This window comes from Corvus hawaiiensis, chromosome 5 (assembly GCF_020740725.1).
Source record: "Corvus hawaiiensis isolate bCorHaw1 chromosome 5, bCorHaw1.pri.cur, whole genome shotgun sequence".
Classification (NCBI taxonomy): Eukaryota; Metazoa; Chordata; class Aves; order Passeriformes; family Corvidae; genus Corvus; species Corvus hawaiiensis.
The window spans coordinates 71,496,184-71,506,480 of record NC_063217.1 but is presented as its reverse complement, the minus strand read 5'-3'; positions in this window follow the sequence as shown (position 1 = coordinate 71,506,480).

Sequence of the window (10,297 nt, the reverse complement as noted above, 5' to 3'; positions counted from 1 at the left end):
CAGCCTCCCAGATATTCCTTTAGAGGATACAGAAGTTAAATTACTCAAAAAGCTACTCACTGTAGACTTTTCATTGGGATCTAGCTAAAATGTAAACAACCATTGGAAATTTAGTTTGTTTTTCCACTTCCTGTGTTATGCAACATACTCAAGTTACACAAGGCTGTTTTTTCAGCTGGATCACAACATGGTAGCACATTTGCAGACCAGTGCTGATGTTTCATTAATGATCTCCATAACAAGAAGATCACTGTTGTCTTTTATGTAAATGCTGGCTAAGTTACAATCACATTAAAATTTACTACATTCTTTTGGATGGCCCAGTATCAGAGAGCAGGCCATGCTTCCTACCAATAAGGACACTCCAACAATGTGTAGGCTATTTTGGGTGACTGCCTGGTGATTAAAAAAGCCACACACTTAATGAAGTCTGCCAGCAAAAGAGCAAATCTCAGTTGTTCATGTCAAAACAAGAAGAGAACTTGGTTTGTTAGGTGACATCCGAACTATCCCATGTGAAAAATCCCATTTTGTGCAGCTGAAACTCTTCCCAGTCAGGGAGTCTGATCTAACAGCTGACTCAGAACTGAGTTTCAAATTCTAACTTTGCCACAGACTTCAGAGCATGGCCAGGCCAATTCATTATTTCTTTCGTCATTTATCAGTCACAAAATGAAAAGAGTATTTGCCTTCATTTTTCTTAACTTTTTATCTAAATTTTAAGCTCACTGGTTAGGAATCACTAACTAGTTACACTATAAAGTGAAAGAGCATCCCAGGCTGTGAGAGAGAACAAGCAGAAGACCACGGAGCACACATCAAATAAAACTGCAATTCTTAAGAGTAACATTTTCAATTAGACAGTGAAGCTTCATTTCACGAATGTCTCAGCAAATAGGTTTTTCCAAATGATAATCTTTTAGCATACTAATGAACTACTATCATATCAAGAAAAAAAAAAAAATCACATTTTACATGGAGTCACAGTTTCAGGTACAAACTGGCAAGAAAATGTTGACAACACATGTGACACCCAAACACTACTCCAAGCTGAAAACAAGGTTTTCAAAGCAATTTTTTTTTATTACAGTGTTTAGTACAAATAGAAAATAGTTCCAAATAGAAAAACATGCACAAAAACATGCACAATGCCCTCTTCACATGCAAACTCTGACACTCAGAAAAGCACCATTTACTCAAACTGAGGATGCTTTAGGGAAAATCCACCTCAAGACAGAATCAATAAAGTATCTGTAATAGGGAATTAAGATTTTTCTTTTTTTTTTAAGAAAACAACTCAAAAGAAACCACAACCTTACTAACCTTCAATAAATTTTCCACAGAGATTGGCCACACAGTGGGCTCCTCTTCACTGGGTAAAGTGGGCAGCAGGGAAGCAATTCCAGAGGGATATGACACGTTCTCATCCGACACAATGCCTCCTTCTCTCACCAATACTTGTGGGTCTCATTTGGCTTCTTCTTCTGGAAATACTGAAATATTGGATAACTACAAATGTAGTAAGGAACCAAGGATTCCAGTATCTATGTTCCCAGTTTCTGCTTGGACACATAATCACAAGCAGCCAGTCTCAAGTTCTCTTCCAAATGAACCTAACAGCCTATCCTGGCTGCCTCTGTTCATGCAGTTCTGAAAATGTTAGAAAAATGTGACTAAAAAACCCAGTAATTGAGCAGTTCAGTAAAATAGGTATATCTTACTGCAGGTAATAGTAACAGTTACATTGCATCAAAGTTAAAAATACATTACAGATTGTGTCAAACATACCAGAACACGGCTTTTCTAGGGATCTTGAACTCTGCATCATTACTTAGGTTAGAACAAAAAAACCATTCCTGCTTCTACCACTTGCAGTCACATTTTACTAGGTCACATTTTATCCTAGAAATCCACAGCAGTGCACAGCCACTGCAATGAGAGTTTGAGCAGGGATCAAGATCTGGCAGATGCCTCTGGAGAAAGGATGCAAAAACACTGGGAAAAATATTGGTTCAAGTTGTGAAATCAGCAGGGAATACACCACTCATTTTGCACTTTTGTTCTTCTGCAAATAGATGAACGCATCTTTCCAGATTTCTTGGAGAGAGATCTAAACCCAGAGAAAGACGGCCAGGAAAGGAAGGGTTGAGAAGGTGATGTGGAACAGCAACAATAATCTGAAGGGAAAAGGCAAAGAGGGTAAAAAAAGCTAAGAGGGAAAGAAAACAGATTTTGTATCATACCTAATCTACTCCAACAATTAAGAACACAATGGTAAAATCTTCCAGGGAAACACTCCTGACACTTGCCAGGACTTTTGCAACGGCTAGAACTCCATTTTCCTCTATTTCACATGAAAAAACACCTCAACTTAGATCAAAGTGTGAGTTCATTCTGCATCTCATTTGCCATACTCCTAGACTCTGAGATATCCTCCCCTAAGTTTATACACTCCACCCTGCAAAGCCCCACGTTTTAACTGTTTCTGCTAGAGCAGAAGAACATTCTTGCTGTCTGCTGCTGGCACACTCTCACCAGTTATTCCAGCAACACCACTGCAATACCAGAGCAACAAGAGTGCTATGAGGAAACAACTCAGGCTCTAAAGAGGCAATTTGTGTTCAGAAAGCAAATATGGCCCAATGAAAGAAAGAAAAAAAAATCTGTCATTTGTGGCCACAGAGGAAGTGCAGTTCTTGGCCAGATCTAAATTGCCAGAGCCACTGCAAGGGATTCTAGTGAAAGGAAACACATGATCCATTAGCAGCTCTTCTCTTTTCCCCTCCTCACTTCTACACTTAGATATCCATTCTGTCCTGCCACTGAATCACTGCAGAGGTTTGGGCAAATCAGATGTAACCAGCTTGGTTCACAGAGGCCCGAAATTTCTGCAGCTCTTGTTCCACTCAGTGCAAGATCCAAACATTTGGATTATTGGCAAATAGGGCAATTGACTGCCTTGTGCTCCAGTTCCCAGGTCCAGAAAGTGGGAGCAATTTACCCCCTCCTTTTCTCAGATGGGGACACCTGTTCTTCTGCAGCAGTAAAGAGGTGAGAAAGCAAGACAAGGAAACAGTCAGAGGACATATTCAGGAGTAACGGGGATGTGAATACTATCTTAGCCAGCCCGGTAATTACAAGGAAATGGCAGCAGATCTAAATCACAACTGGGTGGGAGGTGGCCCTACCCACAAATATGACAGTCCTAGCAGGTTTTGCTCAGCAGCTCTTTTTGCTGTAACAATATTATTGCATTGAAGTGAAATATTTTGGCCTCACTCCAGTAATAACCAAGGCAGGCAATTGTTGTTCTGGAAGAAAAGTTTGCTCAATGTGATGGAAGCAGCCACTGCCTACTGGAGAGAAAATTCAGCAGAAACCTCTTTTTGTTCTGGTATTCTGGACTGAGCAGGGACTTCCTACCCTGCTGTCAAGAAAAGGAATACTCTGCAAGCAGGACCTTAGCAGCAGACAGTGGTTTGAATATATGTTGCCTTGGTCTGGCATACTGCCTGTTAAAACAGTTACACATTTTCTTACAGCCATAAGACCTTCTGGCTTTACTCTGAGCCAGATAAATTCACCTAAAACAAAGCACGGAGTGCAAACCAGATCTAGTCAGAGTGCACAGATTTTACTGCTGGAATCTACTGGGCATCTTAGAAATCCTGACACTCCAGAGTAGGAGCGTAACATAAATAGTGAAAACGTTTTGATAATTAGACTGTCAAGCAGAAAACCTAACAGAATACTTCTAAGTACTCAAATGCACTTTAGGTGTATGTGCATAAGCCCTTTGGCAGCCAATACACTGAAAAGAAAACATCAATAGTTGCAGAAGCAGAGTGCAGACAAGACTTAGCCAGATAATGCTCCAACTAGACTCTGACTTCCTGGCTTGTCACTGACACTGTCACCCTATAAAGCAACGCCAGGCAGCAATTAAGGAAGGGCAGTTATTCACCACTAACTCAGGAAAGGAAAAGAAATGAATGAGCTTTCCCAGGCTGCAGTAGTTCCAGATTGTCTCTCAAAGGGCTGCATCAATTACTGTCACTTATTTGTCAGCAGTGTGCAGTGATTAATTGGCGAGATCCACATTTTTGCGTGTCTTACGTCAGACACGGCTCTGCTCCCCCATCTGTTCTTACTGGTGTTAAGAGACCAAAACGTTCCACACCATGGACCTTGTCAAGGCTGTATTAATGTCTCACAATGGACCCAAGCTAAAACAACTTAAAACCCTACAGATTACCTAAATGTGCTGAAAATAGAGATGCAAAGAGAAGTGACTGAAAGATTTAGTAGAACTGAAAGCTGAGATGCAAAAAAGAGCAACAGGCTAAGTTTTCTTCAGCAAAATGAGAATGTCATGTTGGCAGAATAAGGGAATTTGTCAGTATTAAAATATGTGGAAAAGTTTTTCTCACTAATTCAGAATAAGTAGCACTTTACCCCCCAAGATATTTACAAAGTAAGTTATTATTTAGCAAGGACATCAAAAACAGCCTTCAGTTTCTTACATCCTTACTTTCCTATTTAGCAAAGCATTTGAATGCCTCTGCCTTATTTTCTAAAAAACACGTGCACTCTATAGACTTTCACAGAAGTCCAACACGCATTTAGATGTTTCCGTGGAGTCTTAGCAAACACATACACACATGTATGTGCTAGGCAGGGAATAAATAATTCCATATACCTACTAGAGCATAGAACAGCAGGACAGTATTGTGTAGCACACAAACTTACGGTTGTAACTATAATAAAGGATTAACTATCAAAATACCATTTAACATTGCTGTGATCATTTTCATGTGTACAGATGAATGTGCTTTTAAAAAGCAGCAATTAAACAAATGTTATTTCCATTCTATCCTTGACAGCCACCAGGATTCTTTTTGTCTGCATCTTGTGCTGGCACCTTTCTCAGAGCTTCATGTTCAGCCTCCAGAATCCACCTGTTTTCAGAATCCATCTCCGCAGAGCCACAAGGTCCATTTCAGAGGATTCTGTGATGAACACAATTACAGTAAAAGGAATTAGGCTTGCCCTTCCACAATCCCTGCCTTACATCCAGAGATGTAAATGGTCAGTACAGCCAAGTAATAGTAGTATCAAACACAAGTATTGAAATTTTATTTCAATATATGTCACAGCATGATTAACAGCATCTTCCTGGGCCCAGGAGTTGTGGTCTATGTGATCTCTGCCAAAGAAATTGCATAAATTTACTTCAGTGCCTTTATCTCTCTCTGTTTCTATCTGTTGTTTCACTCCACCTCCACCAAAGTGACCTCTAAAGCCTCTGCTGCAATACTGCAACATCAAAATGAACACAGAAAAACCAATAAAATTACAGAGATTTGGAACCAAGTCTACATGAGGTAGCAACATGACACGCCAAAGCTCAGTAATTATCCAGAAATGAATTTCCATAGACTTTGAATATTTTTACTACTTTCTCAAAATTAAATGGAAAAAAAAATTCTGGAACATCATGCAAAGTATTCAAATGCAAGCACAGAGGAATACTGTTAATATAGGGGAACATTCATGCCAAAATGCAGCTGACCATGCTTCTGTGCTGGCTCTAACCATGACTCCATTGTTAGAGTCTGATACTGGTTATCACAGTATCAGCACTGTCAGTAGGACAGGCTCTGAGAGCTCCTCATCCCATGTTGTTGTGCAGAACAGAACAAAACCTGCCTCAGAGATCTGTCCTCAATCTGGGATTTACTGGTCCCAGAAGGCAGGTCCCCACTTTTGTAGTGCAGAGCTTGTCTCTGTCTCTCAGGTGCCATCAGCACCTTGGACAGTGAGAGGAAACCAGCAACTATTTCCAATTTCTGCTCAAGAATTCACTTTTCACACTTATTTTTCAATTCCTGACTTTGGCCCCGTAGTGCACATTTCTCCTTCCTTGTCCTTTTACTGTTATCTTTTATAAGATATAATCTAAGAGGCTCTCTAAAATATTTTGTGTTGACACAACACTGTCTGATAGGTCATTCATTTTACGTTAGCTGAGTTTCTCTGTTGCACACCATGAACACCACCCACATCTTCCTCCTATTTCTCTAGCAAAATTCAAAGCTGCATTGCCTTAAAAACATTAACAACATTGTGCATGATTTACTATATTCTACCTTGCAGGCTGACGTACACTAATCCTCCTGGATCCATTCAGCACAGAAGTGTTCCCTGGCCTCTGGCTTTAAAGCAATTTACTACTGTTGCACACACAGCAATATTTTAGATAGAAATTATAGACAGGATTGGCGAAGTGTTTTGTTGTAGAAGGCCCTGATCTGCCTATCTTACGACCTCAGGAAAAGTTCCCAAAGCTTTGAATACATCAGCGGTATTTCGTACGCCTTGTCACGATCTTTCAACTCATGGTTCCCTGAGACAGTCAGGTTTGAAGAGCAATTGTGCGACAGTAGGGGGTGAGAAATGGAAAAAAATGCTTGACAAATATGGTTTAAAAACAGAACAAAAGAACTTCCCAAACCAGAAGGTAGGCAGAACAATTCTTTTAGTCAAATAAAGCATTCAGAAGAAATGCAGAAGAATCCTAGAACACGGACGCTCCTTTCTGTTCTAGACAATGCAAATCAGATTTGTCACCAGATCATCACAAAGACCTGTAGTCTTAAAACCTGGATAATATAAATCTACAGTATTTAATGCATTTAAAATCCACAAGAGGGCAGACACAGAGGTAAACTGAAGACACACATAAGGACAGCAGATCAAAAGAAGCCTCAAAACCTTGCGCGGTGTTGTGAAGTATGTGTGGTTGGGTTTGTCTTCATTCTGTGGTTTAAGAAGAATCTGACCATTTGATAGGGGGAACTGGATTCATAATGCATTTAGACTCCTGACTGCCTTTACTTAAAAACATAACCTTGCCATATGGTGAAAATATGAATCCTATTAACCAGGTTCAGGCAACTCTTCATTTGTCCTAAACTGGCTTTGGTTCCATAGATAATTATAATGACCAAATGATTTGCCTCGTTCAGTCATTATTAAAAACTTAATTCACATTCATAGCAACTCTTCCCTACTGTGTACATGTTTTGATCCGTGTATGTGCATGCATGCTACATATGTAAACTTTTTAACTTAAATATGCTTCTTGTGCCTACTGTACACAGTGAACGCCATAACCACATTCTGGCACATGTATTTACTGTAATAATTTCTTCTTCTTACTTGAGTATAAATCAACTTCCCAAAGCAAAGTTAAGCAAGTACAAGTTGAGAACAAGAAAACATTTTTCATTTTCTCAGAGGATGTACTGCCAAAATCTACAGCAGCTGTGGATTCACCTAAGGTAAGTCTGAAGTGAAACACAGACCCAAGGATTCATCTGTGATCTATTTTGCTTGGTTTCTAGAAAATATTGTTCTTTATGTCTGGGTCTTCTCAAAACATGGCAGGAGGAACACTAGGCAGAAAAAGAGATGGTGAAAGCAGTTTATCCAGCCAGAATCTGCTTTCAGAAAAAGCAAAGGTAAATGCCACTACCACTTTGAGTACGCAGCAAATATGCAGCTCCAGATTCTTTCAGAGTAAGCGCATTCAGAAGTTGTTTTTGTATTTCTGAAAATACCTTTTGAAGCAAAACATTTAAGTGTTTATCCTCTATGACAGAGAGGTGAACTGTGGCTAACATGGACAACATGACAGTAGCCCATATCCCGAGCAGACACTGCCAGACTCTAATTTAGGAAACAGCACAGTTAATCATAGGAAATTCGTAATTACAGGATTGGCTGCTGACTGGGCTTTTATATTCACAAGGGAAGTTACCAGCAACTATGAAATAAGTCTGCTAGGGAACACACACATGTTAGGCTTTCTTAGGTTTAATAAATTTATTCACCTGACTAATAACTTGACACATGATCAGTACTATGCTCAAGAGTAACAATTTACAACCACAACTAAGGGCTCCAAAACTGACTATTAATTTTCTATTTCTGGAAAAATCTTGCCTTGTAACATTTAATACAAATCAGAAAATATAACCTTTTTCACCATCCATACTGAGCAATCACGTGGCTAGTAGCTGTTAGCCCGATTTCTAAGTAGGACGATTCTTTGTAAGACTTGTCAATTTAAAAAAACATAAATTAGACAATTGCAGTTGAAAGGGTAAATAATTCATAGTGCCACTTCGATATACAGCAGGAAGGTACCATTCTGGTACAAAGCAAATACACTAATTTATACCACAGAAAACCAACTTCTTCTTTTTCTTTTCTTCTGATGGGCTATTAATTAAGTTGAAAAAGAAATCATTAAACTTGCATACCAATCAGTAGTTTATCCCTCTGACTGAGAACAGCTAACTTTGAACCCCTTTGCCACCCCTCCAGTGATTAGCTGAGTGATGTCCCATTTTGTGTTGGCTTTCTACAGAGTGATGTTTAGAACTGGGAACACAAACAAAAACAAACAAACGAAGTTCACATCATTGATTTCACAGCTGTTTTCTACTCCAATTCTCATCTGAACTCTAAGGTCACATTCAAACCTTACTGCAGTTGCTAGGCTGATCAAAACTATCAAAGCAAGGAGAAGAATCACTGCTTCCAGCCATCCCTTGCTGCACTGTAGAGGCATGGGCAGAATTTACAGAAGCTTTGGTTTGCAGGGTTTAGTACACCTGGCCTCATTTGCAGCTCCAAGAGAACTGACCTCAGAGTCATTTTCCACATTGAAGAGCTAAGCCCAGCCCTGTCATCCCACACAAGTATTTTGGACATGGCTGAGGAAATAGTTTAGAACAGGATAACCTCACCTGCTTGGCTTACCAACAACTGCCCTCACTGCAGAAGAAACTTTCCACTGCACTCATTTGAGAAAGACTTTTGGGTCAGGTTACTCAAAACTGCAGGATTTTCTCCCAGAAATACAGAGTGAGTTTAGAAAACAAAAATATAGCAAGAGATTTAAGAGATTTTAAGAAGATGTCTTTACATGGCTCGAGGCTGTTCAAATTGTAAGGATGGATGGGAAAGATCAGGCCTTGGCACCCTCTGCCCAGAATAACCCAGTAATACAACATCCTTCTCCTTCTGCAAAAGCCAAACAGTAGAAAATGTCCTCTGCATAAGCTGTCAGTGTCACCTGGCAAGACTGAGCTACAAGCTACTCTGTGCTTAATACCAGAAGGAAAGGCAGCAACTAGCCCTGGTTAGAAACAGCAAACTCCCATGAGCACGGAAAAAGTGTGCATCTTGTAAAGATTAGTGTACTCCCAATTTAATAATTCATCCTTCTCCTGCATTTTCTAGACTGAATATGATTCAGTAGTTATTTTCAACCATGGTTTTATTATTCTAAGTTTTTAATTTTTTTCTAAGTGATAAAGGAAGGAAACAAAGTGAGATCTATAATCACAGATTTTTTCTTCCATGCCCAAAGGGCTTTTATTATTTCATCTCAGCAGATTCAATCCCCACTTTACCTACTACAAAACTGAACAAATTGCATACAGATGTAGAAGCTAATGTAGAGACCAAACCTTCTGAGTTTTATCACAGTATAACTGACCTATGTTAAAAAGTCAGAATACACCAGACAAAAGGACTTGAATGCTTTAAAACATTTAGAACAAGATGTCATTTTGTTAAACACGTTCGGTGCTTCTTGTCCTGAACAGTGGATTTATGACTTACCTTGAATTTGGCAGATCAAGGTTGTTGAAGAATATTTTAAAGTCTGATACATGATACAGAGAATGATCACAGCATTAGTACCAAAGAGTTAACCTGGCTAATGCTGCAGTGGAGGTCTCTACTCCAGCAGCAATGTTACCTGTTGTAGCACCTCCTCACAGTTTTGTTTGAACAGCTGGTAAACTGGAAATGAACTTGTGGATTTAAGGGCTTACAGTTTTTTCCCTGTAGGAGGATAACCAACAAAACCCCTGAAACCACAAACCCCAAACAACTTTTATTATTGGTTCTTTTTTGCTGAATGCCCTTCTCAAAGAAAAAAAAAATGAAAACAAACTCTCTTCAATTATTGTTCAGCCAAGAACATGCTGCTTCACCATGCAACAAATGGAATGAGAAAATCGACAACCAGTTATTCCCAGTTCACTATGTGCTACATCTGCCTGATGCTGCTGCTGTACAAACATGCCCAGAGACACTTCCATTACTTCAGGGGTTTTACAGCTAAAGGTATGAACACATGATCATTGATATTTGAAGTACAGCTGATCATACCTGTTAGCAATGCAAGATGGCTTATGGGAAATTTATACACAACCAT